The sequence below is a fragment of the Poecile atricapillus genome, chromosome 1 (genome assembly GCF_030490865.1).
Source record: "Poecile atricapillus isolate bPoeAtr1 chromosome 1, bPoeAtr1.hap1, whole genome shotgun sequence".
NCBI classification, from domain to species: Eukaryota; Metazoa; Chordata; class Aves; order Passeriformes; family Paridae; genus Poecile; species Poecile atricapillus.
The window spans coordinates 156599362-156620701 of NC_081249.1; the positions used below are offsets into that span (position 1 = coordinate 156599362).

The 21340-nt window shown below is 39.3% G+C and overlaps 1 long non-coding RNA gene across 1 annotated transcript; it reads left to right on the forward strand.

Moving 5' to 3' along the window:
* The first annotated feature begins 303 nt into the window (after positions 1 to 303).
* LOC131574832 (uncharacterized) lies at positions 304 to 18319 on the forward strand. Its single transcript, XR_009276595.1, has 3 exons — positions 304 to 354; positions 15007 to 15083; positions 16823 to 18319. It is a non-coding gene; the product is annotated as an uncharacterized LOC131574832 (long non-coding RNA).
* Positions 18320 to 21340: the final 3021 nt, after the last annotated feature.

The following is a 21340-nucleotide window of genomic DNA, read 5'->3' on the forward strand; positions in this document are numbered from 1 at the left end:
TCTGCCCTCATGCTTGTCTCTTGGAAAGCAAGTTCTGAAGACAGATCCTGCTTTCTCTTTTTATTACTACTGCATCTCTTTGCAGACACATACCATACACCACAAGGTACAGTTCATAAGTGGATACATATGAAAATACTATAGCTACGTGGTCTCCATGCCATTCATTTAAGCACACCAGTATTGACTTTGCCCCCATTTCATTGGTGTTACCTTACAGTGAAATTGCAAAAATTAACAGCTGTGAATATTTAACAACTGCTTTTCCAAGGTCCTGGTCATTAGGTCAGAATGCCTTGGTGTCTTAATTTTGGTGTGCCTCCCCTTTTCCTTTCTGATAATGGCCATTAAAGGGTAAGTAAATACTCTGCTTTGTCACTGTCCCAGTACAGCAAATTATGTTCTTGTTATGCATCACATTGCTAATTTTTGTGAATGGATAATGATTAAAATCTATTTAGCAAGTGTGACACAATTTATGAAGGCAGTAAGCTTATTCTGGAAGGAGTTTCTTTTTCTTTTTCCTGACCACTGGATAAAATATGTTAAAGAATATTAATCTGCTGTGGTGGAATACTTTGATAAGAAGTTGAAATCCTTGCATCTAAGACAAAGGCACAGCTATATTTGCAGCAGGAAAATAAAAATTAACGTGGGCTCAGAGTATTAGGTATTAAGGCCAGGATATTCACCTTCTAGACTAATTTCCTGTTTGCTAAACCCATTTAATTGCGGATTCAAAATACTGAAGAAATGTGCAGTACATGTGCATCTCAGGTAACTCTAGGAAAAAAACCAGTCTAACATTTTCAAGTCTGAAAATCAAAGTCAAGCTCTTTCAGACCAGCAGATTTGGAAACCTCTCTCACATTCCCATAAAAATCCTCCCTGCATTTGGTCACAACTTGACATATTTAACTTGGTGATAGACAGGCTGAAGGTGTTAAGGGAAGTTATTGAACCAACTGTAACTAATGCCACAACAGGTTGTGAGCAAAAGAGAAAAAAATAAAATTATTAGTACGTGTATTGGAATTTCTGTTTAAAAATATCTTTTAAATGACTAAAATAGCTAGATAAAATTTGGAAAAGAAAACTCCATAAGAAACTCAGTCTGAGTCCCCTGCAGCATCCAAAATGTTTTTTCTACTATTTCTCCCTTTATTTGCCAAATAAGCAAATCAACAATGAGGGCTATATTTTCTTCCAAAAGTGTTTTGGAAAATTCCTTTTTAAGACAAAATTTATGAGAAATGTTTCTTGAAAATGTACTGGTGTACAATAAAATTTTCTGTGGGTTTTTTTTTTTTCATTCCTGTTCATTCTAGAATTTCCCATCCCTCTTAACAGGCAACAGACTGGGAAAATACCTGATTGCTTTTGTACTTTTGGGAAAAGTAGGTAGATTCCTCTTCCATGTGCTGAAGAAATGCAATGCAAGTTTTCACACCACTAAAACTCCTTCTGACAGTCAGTCCTTTTTTTGAGACTGTGCCTGAGTACCCCAGTTAATTCACTCCAATTGATACTACTAGCATTTTGCCTTTCTACATCTTCTCTCCAATTGCAATCAGCTGCTTTGCAATCATTTGTTTCAAAGTGAAATAGACATAACATTTTTTTCTTTATTACTATTTATTTACTTATTTGTAAGAGTGCTGCCATTCCAAATAGCAGAAAAATGCATGCCAGGGCCACAGAAGTAATTCTTCAAAAGAGGAAAGATGATGGTAGACATTGGAAAATATTTTATTATAAGCCTTACTAAAAACATTTGCACAGTAAACCAAATAACAGAAGCCTACTGTATTGCACAGCCAACCATATGAAAATAACATTTGAATAAAATTGTTTTGAAAACTCTAGTTTACAGAAGGAAGTGTAGTGTAGTATAGAAATTGTCAGGGAAAAACTGTACAAGGTTTCTCCATACTCCAGCTGTGCTGAGAAACATTGTGTGGTGAAGGGGTTAAACCAGACTAGGCAGCCCTACCACAGCAGGGATATTTTGTCAAATAACAAGAAAAGCATTTCACTGCTATATTTAAAGGGCTTATATTGAGGATGAAGACATCCCATCATCTTTGGTTCTGTGGAAGAATGGAACAGAACCTGAAACAGAAAGCAGTCTTATATGTGGGGGACTTGACAAGTTTGTTTCTGTGTTATTCAGTCAATTTTTGCTGTCATTCTCCAGCATAGCTCTTGAATCCATTCAACCTCTAATAGCATGAGAGACTCTTTATTCACTGAGGAGGTGTTGATTAATCAAATTATGCAAGGAGTTGTCTGAATTTTCTTCTTAGAATTCAAATACTCCAATGCAATTATTCTGTGAAAAATTTGCACATTTTCACTGGCACTGATCACTGCTGTGGCTGATGTGCTCTGATAAAGTCCAGTGTTTCTAGGAATATACTTGGGTCTAAAGTACCAGCTTTTCTAATGATCAATAAGGATTTGAAATCTCATAGTCCTCATACCAAGATGTTTTTGAGGATTAAACTGAAATAAGCCACAATCATGTTAACTCTTCTAGTATTTTTGTTGTCTTACACTGTGTTGGAGTTTGCACCCCAAAAGTGCCAGGCCAGCCAGGAACATGGAGCTAAGCTAACCAAATTGTTGCTACCTTTGACTAGATTTGGCAGACCTGCAGAGACATGGTGAGGATCAGCTGACTGAGGAGTCACCTGGATGAGCTGCTGGGGGTCTGGCTGTGCCAAAAGGTGCATGCATCTCCTCCAGTCCCATCTGCCTGTGCTGGGATGACTGACTGGGCTATCTGCAGGTCTCTCAATTAGCACTGGTCTCCTACATTTAGGGAACTGGCTGGTGCCCACAGAGTTCAGCATTATTCATGATCAGACCTTAGAATGTGTGTATCCACTTAAAGGAGAAGCAGAAAATGGCTAAAATATTAATTAGATAATAGTTCTGCTTCAGTTAATTTGAGAAAATGAGTGGAAAGCAAAAACATGAAAAGTGGAGTGCTTACTCTATATGCTACTTTTTTTTTTTTTTTTTTTTTTTTTTTAAAGAGAGAAACCAAGTCTTGGAGGCTTCCATTTTTCTGTACTTATGAATGATGATGAAATTCTGGAGCTTTTCAATGCAAGAGAGAGGAACGTATTTGAAGTATGTTTGCTAGGGTCCAGTCCCAGTACAAATATAATATAAATATATTGAATAGTATTTCAATGCTCTATGTTTTATGGAGAATTTTGTTTTTCTTTTGTTTGTGAAGTTTCTTACATTCATCTGTTTAATGCAATGTCAATAATGGAACCTCTTTCTCTTTTAATCTCCACAGTGAGAAGAAAACACTCCGTAGGTATTCTGTTAGATTTATGATATTGTTAAACAAATAGAAAAACTTATCAGACTACCACGAGCAGTCAAGAGCTAGCAAAAAATGGGGAATTTCCACTCCATAAGAAATTCAGATGTTTTGAAATTTGTTTTTGTATGTAACACTCTAATACTAAATAAAAAAATGACAGTTCTTTCTTTTGGATTAAGTATTACTCTAGATATTTTGAAGTTGTCAAGTGCTCCTGCTCTGTACACTCTGACTGGTTGTGCTGCTTACAGAACTGGGCTTCAGTGGACATTCCCAGAGAAAGGAACCCAGTTGGTTGGATGTCCCCTCTCTGAAGGGATGCAGGGGCTACAAGCAACTGCCTATCCTTCCTGTGCAGCACAGTGGTAACTGAGACAGAGACATAGATGTATATTCGAAGTGAAAGAGAATTTTTGTTTATGAAGAAACAAAACAATGAACCTGTATATTTTGACTGGAACCAGCCTCTGAGAAATTCCTTCCAGAAAAAACAGAGAATGACAACAGGATTGAAGCAATTAGGCTAGTTCCAGTTCTGCAAAATAGATGTTTTCAAAGAGAATAGTTTATACAGGAAATGGCCTGGGCAGATCTTCTTTGTTGTCCTAATGACATGACATACCTAAACTTTTTAAAAGAATTGAATGTTTTCCCCAAAAACTGGTGGTTTCTTTGTTCTGTAAAAAGTCCTACAGTCCTGAGAGGTGAAAAGTAACAGACGACAGTAAAATAGAAACCAAGGGCAGAGTTGGAGATGAAAATTTTATAAGTTTATACACCATGCAGGGATATGCAGGGAACACCCAAATACAGTAGGAACAGTATGAATCTCTTCCTTTAAAGTTTAAACTGAAGGCCACAGGAATCTCTATTGGATTTTGCCTCAAGCAAAACTAACACTATAGCTTTCTATAATGGTAATTTGAGTGTATGTATACATACCTATCTCCCTCTCTCTCTCCACCTCTCTCTACTGATATATCTCCAAATACAGTAAGTAACATTTATATAAGATGGAAAGAGAGGGAGACTGCAAACATGCATATGAAGAGTTTGCCTACTATCAGGTGGAATTTCAAGTTATATTTGTTTGACTTGGTAAATGTGATCTTTCTCTTTAAGTTCATCCTTAAATTTTAAAGCATAATTTGTTTTGATTGAATTTCTAATGTTAATTAGTGAGGCTTGCACTGTTAAAGACATCAAGAACATATAATTACGTTCCTTATAATTATACCATAATTGTTTTAGTATGTTAAATGATCTAATAGATTTTTTCCTGTTTCAACAGCAGCATTACTACCATCTCTGTTTTATGAAATAACTGGCAAGCATTCAGTAGGTGCTTTCAAGCATTTCAAGTAAAGTTTTGATGGGTATTCATCTACTAATGAAATATTCATGCATTATATTTTTCTCTATGACAAGTGACTTTCACTGAAGCGCCTAATGCTCGGTTTGCTTAGACAGATATAACATTCAATCAAACTAATGGAAACTGTGGAGTACTGTTATACTGGTTATTACTAAATCAAATTCTCTTGATAAATATTGAGTCTCTGATGTTAAAAAGCATTTCTAGCATGATGCATGGATAGTAAAGCAATAATCTGGCCCCTTGTTGAAAATGTTAATATTACAGCTGTCATCATTTAACAATTAACATGATTTCCCAAGTGGAGCAATGCCTTAAAGTATTAAAAAATACAAACTCTATGTTGTTTGAGATTTTCCATATTGTGTATGCATTCACTCCCAATGTAGAGCACTTGGACAAGTTTATATTACCAGCAAAATATGTATACTTTCTCTGCTTAAAATTTAGTATTTCCTTCAAGTATCATTACTTTCACCCATGTCAATATGAAGAAATCAATTTTGGTAATTTCATAGGCAGGACGCTAATGATCCTCTTACAAAACAGTTGGTAAAGGCCTTTAGAGAATTGTCAGGGCATACTGATGTTGTTTTTCCTACTTGCTGTCTGGTTGCTACATTTCATTAAATGAATCTAAAATATATAAAATGTTTTCCCACAATACTTTTCCACATGTGTTCTTTTGACAGTTTTTACAAGAAAAACAGGGTACAAATATGAAGTGGTTGACAAAATGATGAATAAAACATGCTTCACACCAGGTTTTTAATTTATTAAATTGAAGTTCAGAGTTCAATATTATGCTTAATTTTACCACTTCTGCATATATATGAAAGTTGTGACTCCATCAATTTAATATATCCCTAGTCAACATTATCCCATGGAGGAGGAGGAGGCCACAAGGATGGTTAGAAGGCTTGAGCAACTGTCAAGAGGTGCTGAAGAGAGGCTGAGACAGTTTGGGCTGTTCAGCCAGAGTAGAGAAGGATCCACAGAGACCTTATAGCAGCCTCCCAGAAAGCTGGAGAGAGACTTTTTCCAAGGACACAAGTGGTTGGAAAAGGGGGTAATGGCTTTAAACCAAAAGAGGGAAGGTTTAGATTAAGTATTAGGAACTGGATATAAGATGCTGCCACCAGTTGCCCAGAGAAGCTGTGAATGCCCCATCCCCGTAAGTGTGCAAGGCCAGGTTGGATGTGGCCCTGGGCAACCTGGTTTAGTGGAAGGTGTCCCTGCTCATGGCAGGGGTGTTGGAACTCAATGATCCTCCCTTCCAACTGAAATCATTCTACGATTCTGTGAACCCTAGGTTCATCACCTTTTTGGTGACACTGTACTGGCTTCTTCCAGGGATCAGAAGGGACTCTATGAAGAGCCAGCTCATGAGGGAAAGTGCCACAGGAATGCTGGGAAAGAAGATGATCAGTAATGAAATTGCACGGTTTGATACCAATTTAAAGGAGTCACCAAACGTTCAAAAATATTTCACCAAATATTTCACCTGTTCTAAGGCATCCAGAAAATAGACACTGAAAGTCGCACCCTCTATAAATATGTACAATTCACAGGTCCCGGTGAAAAAAAAATAAAAATTGTCCTCATCACACACCATGAAGACACACGATTCTCTGCTTTTACAGGGAAGTTTATAATACCTGGATGCAATATACGATATTATGGGATCAGGTAACTCTTGTTTGAAGCTAAAAATTAGATCCAGATGCATTCTGAGGTCTGTATAAATGGGTTTGGAAAGCTGCCTAAATCTAAGCTAACCTACCGAGTCTTCAACGTGTAGTGGCCTCCTTTGTCACCCCGCAGGTGTTGAAACTGTGAAAAGGTGTCAGCACCAGGAGGACTGAAGCCTATTCCTTCCTGCAGACCTGATTCTGGAGCTTTACATTGAAATATTTGATTTAAAATAGTATTATACATTATTCAGGGATCAGCTAAATTATTCTTTTGACATTGCTGATTTGTTTTCTTCTTTTTTTACATTTAAATTAAGAAGGGCAAAGCATGGTGCTAGGAAAATTAGGAAATGTGTATAAAATTACGGAGCAGTAACTCTGTAGGGAAAATGTTTACTCTGCAGGCTTTTCTCTCTAAAACACAACTGCTTTAAAGTATCGCATTAAATTCTAATGTGTGTGTATTTAAAGGAAGTACAATATATGTGAGAAAAAGACATGAAGTGTATAAGGTGGGGCTGCTGTGGCTAAGCACTACTTCTAGCAGAATACTACAGTAGTGCCATGAAATCCTACGTAAGTGGTCAGAACATAAGTAAGAGCTGCCTGTGGGTAGTCCCAACCTATTCACAAGCCCTTTTCAACAATTTTCCTACTTTTTAAAATACTGTTTTTGGCAAACATTTGATACTTGAAATACAAAATGCATGAGTCACCTACTGAGATGGGCACAGTATGTGGTTCATTGAATTTAGCTAAATTGTGAGTAATGTATCAATAGTACTCATAGTGAACATACTTGTAATAATTTCACACATTACAAACAAGAGTAAGTATGATTTTTCAAGATTTTTTTCCCAAGCATTTTTCACTGTAAGTTTTTTACTTTTTCTACCATGTTCCATTTATTGTTGTAGAAAATTGCTAACTTTTTAGTGATGGAGGATAAAAAGAAAAGGTAGCTTACTGCTTGTCAGTTTAAACAACAAAAAAGCAGAAAAGCAAAACCTGACTTATTATGAAATGCTGTCTTACAAAGCAAGATCCTGAATGAGAGATTGGATGAATACAGATTCTTATACACCTATTGAGATTTATTCTTCTGCCAGCATACCAATTTCTCTTGAGATGAGTAATTTTAAAATTCAGAGGCAGCAGTTCTGAAGGAGAGAACTGCAGATTACTAGAGATTCTGAGCTGCCAAAAACATGGTCAGTTTTTGTAGGTTTTTTGGGCTCTAGGTTTTTTGTGTGTGTGTGCAGACTGCGTTGGTTTTGTTTCTTTTTGAGGAAAACTAGCAAGTAGAGAAAAAAAAGAGGTGAAAAGTATGTGTATAGAAAATAGCATTGTAACTGTGGTTTGTTTGGTACAGAGAATACCATGCTTTTGCAGCAGAGAAACATGAACATTCAGGCATAAAATCTTTGAGGAGTTTTTAAAACAAATTTCCTGGAGGAGCAGGAATTCAGCATCCTTATGATGAAAATGAGTGGGCGGCCAGCCCCCAAATACTTCATTTTAGTGGCAACCTTTGATTAGAATATTTCCCTGAACGTTTTTCATGAGTGTGAGATTGTACGTGCATTTAAATTTGTCCCTGAAGTAGTTATTTCAGCAGCCGAGCCTTGGAAGCTGTGAATTCCCGTTCTCGCAGAAACTGGCCCCTGCTCGCTTCTCTCCTCTTGTGCCCTGTGTTTTATTTTTGGGAAGACCGGCCGGCTCCGGGAACTTCCCCTGCGCCACCCTGACCGGTCTATTACGACAAACTGATATCTTGTGACTAAATCCCTTCGAAATTACACCTTCCCCTGAAAAAATTACAGCAATGATTTAAAAACCAGGCTTTTCTCCTGCCTTAGCCCTGGCACTTCCAGCGACGCTCTGCCGAGTCCTCTTTAGCGCCTTTCCTACGCTTTTGGCCCTCAAAGTGCCGGACGCCTCAGAGGCCGTGCTGCCGGCGGAGCCGGGGCCGCGGGGCTGCCCGGGGCACTCCAGCTTCCGTGGGCCGCCCGGGGCTCCCCGGGGCTCCCCAGCTTCCGTGGGCCGCCCGGGGCTCCCCGGGGCTCCCCAGCTTCCGTGGGCCGCCCGGGGCTCCCCGGGGCTCCCCAGCTTCCGTGGGCCGCCCGGGGCTCCCCGGGGCTCCCCAGCTTCCGTGGGCCGCCCGGGGCTCCCCGGGGCTCCCCAGCTTCCGTGGGCCGCCCGGGGCTCCCTGGGGCTCCCCAGCTTCCGTGGGCCGCCCGGCTCCGGGCGTTCCGCGGCGGAGGGAGAGGAGCCCCGGCGCCGCCGCCCGCCGCTCCCGCCAGATGGCGCCCTTGCACAAGGGACACGGTGGAACCAGGAGAGGCAACGGGAGCGGGGCCGGGCGGGGAGCGGTGTCCCCTCTGAGGGAGAGGTGTCCCTCTGAGGGAGCGGTGTGTCCCACGGAGGGAGCGGTGTCCCCTCTGAGGGAGTGGTGTCCCCCTTGAGGGAGCGGTGTCCCCCCTGAGGGAGCGGTGTCCCCTCTGAGGGAGTGGTGCCCCCCTGAGGGAGCGGTGTGTCCCCCCTGAGAGAGCGGTGTCCCCCCGGAGGGAGCAGGAGTTCCCGCCGCTGCAGGATAGGCTGGCGGTGTAAAGTCCCTCCGTTCTTACGCGACCTTAGCAGCTCCTGAGCTCTGCACCGTCGGCTCCGGGCGCGGCGCCGCCGGGCTCTGCGCAGCGGCCTTACAGCAGAGGCACTCGTCCGGCCTCCGCCGCCGGGCGTTCGGCTTTTCGTTCCGAAAGTACGGAATGCTTGCCGATGTGGCCGGTGGTACATCAATGCGAAATGTAGGAGCAGGGGGTGTGTGAGGTGTGCTCACCGGGCGGCATCTCTGCACACACCCCCTGTCCCATTGCTCATGTGGTGCTTCGTGTTTAACGAGTTCCATGAAAATAAATAAATATAAATTTCTGGTAGTCACTGTTAAAGATATCATTATCTATTGGTGAGATTTCCTGCCCAGAATGCTACTATTGAATTGCTAGTGCTTCATATGCTTTCTCTTTACAAGACGTCAGAAGGAACTTCTGGGTGTGAGTCAAATAAATCAGAGGTTGTTTGGTGTTTCGTGGGTGTTTTGTAATTTTGGTTTTGTTTCTTTTATGAATGAGTAACTATTTGGCTTGTATGTACACATAAGTATCTGTGCAATCCAATGACAGAGAAACTCAAACAAATGTGGCTATTCCTGCTTGTCCAGCAGCCACCAGCCTTGAAACTGGAATGTAGTGTGAGTAGATGGAAGAAAAGTAACATGAACTTTTCCTCCCTGGTTTTTTTATTTAGTCTCATCTTTGACTATCCTTATGAACGATGCATTTTTGGGGCACAAATTACCATCTTGGACAAAATGCTTTACCTTCTTTGTTAAGCAGCATGAAGACCCAGGGAAGGTGAAGATATCATTGGGACCTGGAATACCATAGTTAGGCAAGCTGTTTGAAAAACTGTATTTTAAGAATTGGGTGAAGCTAGCTTTTATATTTGTAGGTTTTACTTTTTGAATAATTCTTTCTTATTTCACACTGTTTATGAATTACAATGCAGTAAAGCTTTAGGAAACAGAAAATTGTTTTCTGTCAAATCTTAGCAAATGGCTAAATCAAAAACATAAACTGAAAATATCACAGTGTTAAAGGTCTCTTTAACAGGTCTTGTTAACTTAAGTGATTTATATCAGTAATTAAGATCCTGGCTGACAAAAGTTTTTGAATTGTATGTTGTGGAAAATGGGAGAGGACAAACATGGGAACATTTAAGGAAACCATGGCAACAAAGGGCTCAGTAGCTTTATACAGGTAAGAAATGCAAGAAATGTATTTGGAAGAGAAAGAGGCTTAGGAAAAGAAAATCTGCAGCTGTAGGGAACCAGGGAAGCAATTAAAGCCTGACAGATAAGACCAAAAGACAAACAATCATCTCTGCTTAGGGTAATTACTAAGAAAACTTCACACAACATCTCTTTCCCACTCAGCGTTTGTATCTGCAATGTCTCAGGTGTATCATGACAACTGGAAAGAATCAATGCTTAGTTATATTGTTGGTCAGAACATCAGAGCAAGAGGTCAAGGAATCAGTACCAATGCTCCAGTTTTTCCCACACGTATGGGACAAAAAACATAAACTGGTGTTTATTGGACAAATAATGGGTCTTACTGGACAAACAGATGCCTAAACTTCCTACAGAAAAAGTCCGTTCCGAAGGACTTCTACAGTGATCCCTTGACCTTTAATTTCTTGATTAGGTGTGCTTAAGGGAGCTATGTAGCTTGTCAGTCCTTAAAATTTGTTAACAGTGTTTTAAGTCAGCATATTCATGGCTTCTTGGCATTGTTTCATGTTGTCTGTCTGTCTATATTTCTGTTTTGACAACATATTGTGTTTCTTGAGTACTCATCAGCGTGGACCCAGAGGCACATGTGTGTGAGAAATCAGAAATCTGAATAGCAGGATCTTTCATGTGTATAAATGTATATATTTTATATATATATAAATGTATATATTTACATGTGTATAAACTCTGACTTTCGTGCTTCCATGCATGACTATAAAGAACACAGAATTAATGGCTCTTCTCTAGCACTCTTCAAATGCAACCCAATGACTTCTCAGCTCACCCTTTTTGCAAACTTTAAAATCTGTAAACCTTTGTGCAAAGGTGTGAAGAGCTTTTATCCCTTTCTTATTTGAAATTAATATTTTTTCAAAGTCTATATCTTCTAGCCCTGTTCAATACTGTTTTGCATCCATGATGTCTTCTGTGCCAAACTCTGAACCTTTGGGATTCATGTACAGGCATGGTCTGTCCTATTCAGAGAAAGCCAGGCCCCAGAGAAATGTTCAGCATGTTTATGTCTGTCTGAGAATGCAAAGATTTGGGTATTTTTGGCTTAACATCCTTAACACTAACCATCTCATGTACTTCTAAGGACTGCTGTACTAATAATGTCTGAACAATTCCTAGACTCATGACATTGAAGTCTCCAGGAGGGAGCGTCTGGTGGAAAATAAACATGGTTCCAAAAATCCTTATGGGATCCTTCAAGAGGAGGCCTAAGAGCATTGTATTGCTCTGAAGCTAAGGATTCCATGCCCTCTCTTGCCCCATGCATAGAGATGAATACACTGCTAGGTGATTTATTCAAAGAACCTTTGTTCTAATCCCAACAGCACTGGCCATACTGATAAACCAATTAAGGAACAGTGGTGCATCCAAATCGAGGATTAAACACTTTGTCCAACAATGTCCTCTACAAGGAATTAGCAGTTAACACTGATGTTTATAGCAGTTGACTCACCTCATAAGACCATAACTCAGCTACCCCATTCAACTTATTGCTTCCACTAGTTTCAATTGAAAAACTTCCTCCCTCCTCTTTGTGTACAGGAACCTCCAGGAAAATTTAGTTGGATCACACTGGAGTGATACTTCAGATGACCATTCTGGCTACTAAGAATTCATTATCATTAGAGCACACCAAGGAAGGGATCCTCCTGTCTGCTAGCATCTTCATCCAGGTGACCTATGCTAAAGCCAAGCACCATCCTCTTCTGCATGAACTGGATGAATTGTGTTGTCAGTCGTCTGAAGTGGGCTGTACTCTGGCACACACATGGAGCAATCATTTATGCTGTGGTGGTGCTCTGAGATGCCAGCCTGGACACCCTAAATTACAAGAGTTTTCAGGAACTTCCCGTACAACAGTGGAGATCCTCAGAGTGCTTCCCTCACCTCAGTGAATGTAAGACCTGGAAAGATCTCATTGTCCTACACACCTGCAAGGCTGTGAGAGTCCAAGCAGTGCCTGTTGCAGTAACAGTAACTTACTGATCTCTTACTGATCTCCCAGTGCTGTATGCCAGCTGTACTGCCTAAACAACATTTAGAAACTGAAAAAAAGAGAAGGCATGGAAGATGTTCACCCCTTGCAGTTGTTAGAGGCTGATAACTGTTGTCACAGATGCTGCATGTAAATCAGAAACATGGCCTGAAACCACAGAAAATTTAAGTGCAGCAATTGAAGATTTTGGAAAAAAATAAACAAGATTTAACAAGCTAGAGGCTACAAAGCTACAAGAAAACATTACTTCTCGATGCTGGATTCTAATCTGAATAAAAACAGAGTTCAAGGTTTGCTACAAAGGATCAAAGAAATCAGATGACTAACTGGCAAGAATGAAAATGAGGATTAGAAGCGTCAGACGGGAACCTGAACTGGAAAGAAAACCAAAGCTTTCTACAGCTGAAGAGGCTTGGCAAAAAGGATCAAACCATCATGAAGAAGGAAAGATTCAGGCACAAAAAAGATGAAATAATGATTGCAAAATCCCAGATTGTGATAAAGAAGATCAATTACCTAAAACCATACTAAAAGTTCCCATTTCCTCTATCTAGCTTTTTGTGGAGTACTTTTGATTCATTTACCTTTGATTAACATACAGCATTAAAATTTAGAAAATGAACTAGATAATATATTTTATTCAAGTTTAAATTATTTAAATCATACCTATAGTAGAGCCAATTCCAGCTCTTATAGGTGCAAAAACTCATGGGGCTGGTGGTGTTTGAGGGGATGGAAATTAGGCAGCAAGATTAAGTGGGTCTAATGCACACCTTCATGAATTGGATATATGCTTCTTTCTTTCCCTGGCCAATATAATCCAGGCAATGTGGGGGAACTGAGCTCTTGTCAGCTCTGTTAATTCAGTTCCTCATTAGCCAGTTGGTGCTGCTGAATTGGTAATTGCCCTTTACCAGAAAAGCTGCTACAATATTTATCTCTTCAGAGTGGTATACATGTGATGAAGCCAGTCAGGAAGGGATCTGTATCTTGGCTGCTGCCTGCTTAGTTCCTCCTACCCTGACAGATTGTCACACTGACCACAGCTAATGTATTTATCTCAAACAGGCTATCATAGATTCAGCTTTGCTGTTTCTGGTGTCATCAACAGTCATAAAGTCCATGGGACCATCAAAATGTTTCCAAGATAATTGAATTGTGCCTTCCTTCAGCTTTGAGCCCTCCTTCTGGCTGTGGAGGCAATCAGCTGTGTTTCATTTGCTGAGCTTGGACATCTCTGTGGCGTGCTGTGATCTGCAATACTTCTGGGCTCTTCAGACCTCTTTTGCAAATGCTTCACCTTTTTGGTGTTGTCCCCTTCTGCTTTCTGGGATGCTGTAGGAAGTTTTGATGGCTAGCTGGGGTCACAAATAAGCAGGAGAAGGTGCCATTACCAGGGACAGCTAGGAGGAGCCTCAGATATCCCAGCAGATATCCATTTTCCTGCAGAAATAGTAAAGTCCTACTGTTTATTTTCAAGATAACATTGTAGTGGTCTGAGGATAAAAAGTCATAGCAGATAGCCTATTACAGAGTTTCTAATACAGTAGTCTGATCTTCTTGGAAGTTTTAGGCATATCTTTGACCCCTTATGCAGGATTTTATACCATTTCCAATCCTGGGTGTGGTGACCTTGCACAGGTCTTGTTCTTCCCAGCTTCCCTCTGTGTTTGGTGTCATGTGGTGGGAAGAGGTGATTTCTTACTGCTTCTTCACCGTGGAGCTCTGCCATTGGTGGGACAGATGTCTGAGGCTCCTTGCAGATAACTAATTCAGAAAGGCTCCTCTAAATTTTCCTGATAACTGAACTAGCTCATTGCTTTTTACTGTGTGAGAAATGAGAATGGATAACAAAGGTGACAGAAAATTACCTTTTTCTCATCCCTTGATCTGGTCCTGGGTATAGCTTAGCTGTAGCTGCAGTAAAACTGGTGTTGGGATTTATTGCAAGTTATTACATGATCATTCTTTTAAAAGACTTCTGAGGTGTGTTTCATCAGGAGGGGGGAAGAAATGGAAGAAGAAAGTGCTGTTTCTTGGGGTGTTCTGTTTTATATTTAAAATATCTCTAAATATAATTGCAGAGGTTGGGTCATGAATTCTGCAATTGGGTGCAAATATAAATGTGAATTGCGAATTAAAGAGTGAGTAGAAATGAACCTTCTTTATAAGATTGGTTGAAAACTTCTGCCTAAAAAAATTCTTCAACATCAGATAAGGCAGACAATGATTAATTTATCTTTTCCCTTTTCATAATATAGGCTTTCCTTAACAATGTTGAGATTTCTAACCCACATGAGGGATTTGAAAGAGGTGCCTTTTTAAGTGACTAAAGTTGTTGAAACTGGAGTTGAACAAAACTCCAAATAAGTAGAAGGTTGTAGCTTTGGTTGAACAAAACCATAGCTTACTACCAAAATTATACACCCAGTAATTTCCACCTGGAAATTGTGCTTTGTCTGTTTATTTTCTCTGTGAGCTGGACTCCAGTACCTGGATGACTTTTGTAGGGCATACATTACCAAGGCTGGCAGTGATGACTATGTTGAAAAGGAAACCACCTTGTACTCAGCTTGGGAAGATTAATCCACAATGGTGAATGGTAACACAAGTCACAGATGCAGCATTTCCAAAACTGAATTTTCTGTATTTAGCCAAAAGTATTTCACCAAAGTTTCTTTTTATTCTTCCATTGAAATTGAAAAAATTAACACAAGTTCATTTTTCTCATCCCAGTGTTCTAATGGATCTTCCTGCTTGTTTTGAATTTCTTTTTCCCATCGTTCTGACAGTGACTTACTATATACTCTTGGGTAAGTCACTTTCTAAATTTCTCTCTCTCTCTGCTTTGCATTTGCTATTTGGATTGCAGATTCACCAGGGAAATGGAGCTTTTCCCTTGACATATTTGTATAGCATTGAACTCAGCAGAACTGTGCTTTAATTAGAGTGTTCAAATATGGATGTAATGCAAATAATAATAATAATTAATTAGACATTTAATCATCACAATATTTACATAACATTGCCAGCATTTCATGCCAATGTTTTATCCAAATATTTTGTGGGAGCTTACCCATGTATCTTTCTCACAATAGTTATACATCTTCATAAGAGTGAAACAATATTAATTTTTTCTTGCGGTTTAGGGTCATTGTCTCTCTCAACTCTAATGTCCTTTGTAATAATACAAATTTTAATTAATTTAACAATAAAATTTTTCCAACCATTAAAAAGGCTCTCCTTGGCTGAATATTACACATTAGACAATAACTAGTCTGCTCTCCACGTCACTGTCTTTATGAAAGATCTTTAAGTAACCTACCATGTAGATTTCCACAAAGAATGTCTTGAAGATGCTGAAATGCACAGATTTATTTAGTTGTTTTTCATATATTTTACCCAGCTGATTCTGTATAGCACGAACTTAGTTATAACAAGCTGAATATGGTGTTAAAAGTTTAGTTTTTCCATGCTGTTGCTAATGCTGATGAAAAGTGCTCAAATTGCCAGATCTCAGGCTAGTGATCAAACTTGAGAACAAAAAAACAATTTAAAAGATGAGAAGAAATAATGCCTCTACCATAAATGGCAAAGTCATGTGAAATACGAAGTTATACATGGCATATTGCCAGAGCAAAAGCAGTTTTGACTGTTGATCTGACACTGCTGACAGTATTACCATTCTGTGCCATGTCCTGGGTTTTACACTATTATGTGATAGCAAAACAGATTATATTATTGCCAGTACAACACAGAATAAACATTATTCCTGAACAAGGTTTAGAGGTCGGAAAAGCAACAGGTTTAATTATTGTACTTTGAGTTTGGACCTGAAAGCTGCCTAGCTGCTGGAGCACCAGGGCGTGAGAGCACACAAGGACCTACAGGCTTCTTTGCCCTCTCTCTGCAAATCTATCTATGGCCTTTAGGTATTTCCCAACAACTCAGGGTCAGGGGTCAGGGGTCAAGGCCATCCTATCTGAAGGGCTAGAACAGGGACTCATTAAAAACACTGGTTGCTAGAGATTGCTGTGGCCTTTGAGCTGCTCTCTTCTGATGGAGGAGTCATTCTTACCACTACTACCAGAAAACATTGTCCTTCTCAATGCCACCTATTTGTTTCTCTCACTGGGAGCTAACACAGACTTGTGTTAACAAAGTCTAGATGGAAATGTACAAAAGGAAAATTTGCATAATATCAAATCAGGGTTTAATGAGATCACATCTGCTGTTTGTTCTGTGATAGGTGGTATGTGATTGCATTTTCTACTTCATATGGTGGTTTGAAGGGTTGCTGAAAATAGTTATTTTCTTTACATTTGGTTAACTTGTGCCTGTTTCTCAGAAGAGTAGTAGGGCAGTGCCTCCCTTTGTCTCCACACCTGCCACACATTTCTCCTTCTCTGCAGACTACATTGATTCCCAGAATACAAGACCCTAGTCTTGGTCATAGCACATTAGTTGTGATTCCAACTAGTGTGTAGGAGTGACATTCATGAGGAAGGGAGCAAGGAAGATCTCCTTACTGTTTATTTTCCCTTTTTTTTAGGTAAGAAGCTGTTGAGAGGAAGCTTCATAGTGTTTCATCCTAGACAGAGCTTCTTGAGGAATCTGGAAACATTTTAGTCACTAAAATATTGTTCCTCACTTGGAAATAATTTTTCCAATGCTTGCCAGCAGCTCCTTGCAAACTTGGACAGCAGATTTTTTTTCTCTGCAAAATCAGGACTCAGTTCTTGCAGGAGCATTGCGCATGTCCTTGGAAAAGTATGCACCTGTGCTTCTACGTGGTCCTGCTTTATCACAACATTTCAGTTAAAAAAAGTAATTTTACTTCATCTGTTAAGATAAGGAAGAAATAAAATGGGGTCTGTGACCAAGGGGACAAATACGGAAGAGAACACAATTTTAGGTTGCTTTCTAAACAAGCTCCTTTTTGTTGTTTTGTTGCTTCAGCACCTCAACTACCTTGAAAGCTGGCTATTAGCTTCTCCATGCTACCCCAGAAGGGTGCTAAGCATTCCTAGGGCTATTTCTTCTCTGCCAGGGCATCTTTTCGCCTTCCCGATGCTACAAGATCTTACTTTCAAAACCCCTCATAGCACCATCACCAATTAGTGTGGTGGATTGACCTTTTCCTCATGTAGAAGAAAAAGCTTAATTTGTATGTCTTCCTTTCCTCAGCTGTCTTTTCTTGTTAAAAGTTTCTACAAGCAATGATAAAATTTCCTACATTGTGTATCTTGAAAAATATTGGGGTTTTTAGACATACTTTAGTTTCAAAGGCATCATTAGAAGATGAAATATGATTCAAGGCACAATGTCATAGCTAAGAGGATATTTGGGATATGAAGCAACTATGCAGTGTTAGTTAAGTGGGGATGAATCAGAGACATGTTCCACAAGAGATCTGTGTTCCTTATTCCACTTGGACAATGGAAGGTCTATGGCATTTAAAGAAATGGTTTCCAGCAAGCTTATTTTTGGCAATCATAATCAAGCTTTTTGGCACACTGATTCTCTTAATTTCAACTGAATAAAGCTCCTTTATGAAAGCAAACAAGGAAAAAAGACAAGTCTGTGTCCAAAGCAGAAAATAGGTAGAAATGTGAAAGACTAAGGTGGTGATTTTTGGGGGATGGTGGGAATTACCATTGTTCAGTAATGCAGAGCTCGGGCAGTGGGTGGAACACAGCTGTAGAAGCAGAAAAGCAAGAGGTGCAGCAGGAGAGGCAGGAGAATTTGAAGTAGCATTTCCCCTTAGAAGAATCCAAAACCAAGCTTCTTTTGAGCAGATTGGTCTGAAAAGACAGGCTTGGAAGCATGCCCAGATGAACTGTTTCTTGTCTGTTCCTATTGGGTTCTGGGAAGAAGAATTCTATGTACATACTTTGTGTAAAAAAACAATTATAGCAAAGAAATACCTGGATCAAATCAGAGGCTTCACCACATAATCAAAACAGTTCAGCAAATCTCAAACATTGCCCTTTTACTACTAGAAGGGGAAACAATAGAATAAATATATATGTAGGTTTAGCTTTTCCATTGGAACAGTCCATTACTTGAAAGGAATCAAAACTTTCTACAAAATTATCTCCAAATTGGTGATGAGTTAGAACAAAGAAAAGACTGAGAAGTTGGAATTCTTTCAGTATTTTAAAACGTAAATAATTCAATGTCTCATTTTAAAACTGACTTCAGAGTCAAGATGCTGAACCTACAAGTGTGTTTTAAGAATAGGCTTGAAGAGGCAGGCTTTTAAAACCAAAATGTAAAAACTTCCTCCCCTGTTTCAGTTCAGCCATTGACCTAGAGAACCGCAATTCTTTTTGGTAGTCTGAATCTAGTTCTCCTGCCCCTGAAAACAATGTACAACCTTAGCCGGAACTTCTTACCATCTGAAATGGTGAGACTAGCAATTTTAGATATATAGTAGTTATTTCTTCTGACATTCAACCCTCTAAAATGAATAGCAAGGCTATACCAACTTGGCACTCAGTCTCTCCCTTTTTCACCAGCCTGGCAGAAGCTTAGCCAGAATAGGTGAGGTCTCATCAGTCTAGACAGGAGAAGGAGGAGAAGACTGAGAGGGGATTTCCTTAATGCATATAAATAATAATAATAATATAATAAATATTACAAAGATGGTCAACTGGATGGCACCAGACTCTTTTCAGTGGTGCCCAGTGACAGGATGAGAAGCCGTGTCTGTAAATGCACAAGATGCTCTCCAGAGGCACTTTCCAACCTTAACAGTTCTGTGATTCATCTTCTCTGCTCCTGGCTGATCATTGTCATGCCCAGACCACCCCAAGACTGGACCAGGGATCCCCTTCCTTGACCTGGCATCTGCCTTCTGCTATGGCCTGGGATCCTTTGATTTTCCCTGATTTATGGCTTCAGTTAAGGAAGTGTTTCCTCCAACTCCTTTACTTAAAATAGAACTGAAATTGTTTCTAGTTCTGCTTCTTTAAGTGTTTTGCGCTATTACAGGGACATATCCAGAACTATCTTGGTGATGTAAGCACTTGCTCTGGGGAGACGGCTGAAGTTAAATCTTTTGTGTTATTCACATTATAGATTTTGTTGTTTTGATGAGTTTAATATTCTCATCTGCTGTTGAAAAAGCTGTAAGCAATTAAAAACTGATTCTACTGAAACCTCTTATATGCCTATTAATGCTTTTTATTTCAAAACCAGGTAAAAAGGACTTTTTGATAATGTCCAGTTTTTATGCTTTTTGGTGTAAAGTGGGCTTTGCTAGTGGTGACAATCTTTATTAATGACACTGCCAGTCACTCGTTATGGTCTGGAATGATTAGTTGGCTCTAAAATGAACTAGAGAATACAAATATCTCATTTTTTCCTAAAGGTTAATCTAAGACTTTGATCTGAGAAAAATCCATTTACAAGTAAGAGTCAGACTAGCTTTATCCACTGCATCAGAAGTGATCCCAGTGGTGATCATTAAGGAAATAATGTAAAAAGCAGTAGAACTGGAAAAGATTTGGAGGAATTCTTGCAGAAAAAGAGACAGACTTCATTCTGAGAGGTGTTAATGGAAGCTTGAGTTTATGGATGCAAGAGGTGGGTATTCCTGTTGAGTACTGTGTCCAGCTTTGGTCATGGCACCTCCAGAAAAAAGCAGGTCTCTGAAGAGAGAAGCCACAGGATTGATATAGAATTTGCTAAATATTTGCTAAACTGTGTGGAAAGCATGATGTATCTATAGCAATTTATGCTAAATGAAGGAAAATAGAAAAGGGAACAAAATACAATTCTTTCTGTATGTCACAAATGGTTATGAAGAGGATAATGATCAGTTATTCCTTATGTCCCCTGCAGGGAGGACAAGGAATTTAATGTGTTTTCTTTCAATGGGTCAGAGATATATGCATAAACCCAAAAGTCTGAAGGATAACCCAAACACTGTTTGCAATAGATTTACCTGCTTTTTCAGCTTGTGTTGTGTTAATCATATTATTTTATAGTCTTACTGTTTAATCTTCCTTACTTCTGTAAAAAACAGTTTTATTGATAATTTCATCAAATATTTGTGCTGTTATTCATGATATGAGTATTCTCACCCAAGACATGTTGGAAAATTTTCTTACACTCACACAGATAACTGACAACTGTGGCGGCATTCTCATTTTGGGATGGCACTCATGGAACTACTAAATCTGGCCACTACTGCTGCATGGTGGATGGTGATTTGTAACACATGAACCAGAGCTTCATGGCACCGTCATTCTTACTCCTTGTATGCAGCTGAGAGGTGCACGCTCAACATCGTGTTGTGCAGAGCACGGGTGTTCAAGATGTACAGAAGAACTGGTCCTAAAAGTTGAGCAATGAGAGATTTGTTCTAAAAAAGTCTGTAATAAAGTAATAGATTTTTGTGGACATACTTATACAAAAAGTAAGATTTTATGTACGTTTGTATTTTGTTAGAAGATAAATCATACATAACATTTCACAGACTAACATTCTGCATCATAATTCCATGCATTGTGTCCATCTTAACTAAAATGTAAAAGAAAAAGAACACTTTGTTCACAAAATTAAGATGGGAAAGTTGAATTACAACTGATATGCTAGATGATGTTTTTTTGGAGATGAATAATTCCATGGGAAGATGTGAAACATAGGATGCACAAATAATACTGAATGTTAAAGACCTCAGTTAGAAAGGCTACTATTTGTACAGAAAAAACACTGAAAAAATTGCACAAGGCATAAAGCCCCTGGAACAAAAGCACTCCGTTTGTGTCAATGAAAATCTTGTCATTCACTTCAGTGAAGGCAGGTTTTATCTACCATTTCACCTCACATTATCTTATAATATGAAAATAAGATTCTGCTACTAATATAACTAGAGAATTAGAGTACAAAATAATCTCCTCTGTAAAATGGCAGGCTTTTGTTCAAAATGTCTACAATCATTGGTTTTATCTGCTTTATCATCTCTTTTCCTCTCTGATGAATGCAAACTGTTTGGGTAATTTGCTTTGACCAGATCTGTGTCTGGGAGATCTTAAGTGGAAAAACTATTTGCATACTTAAG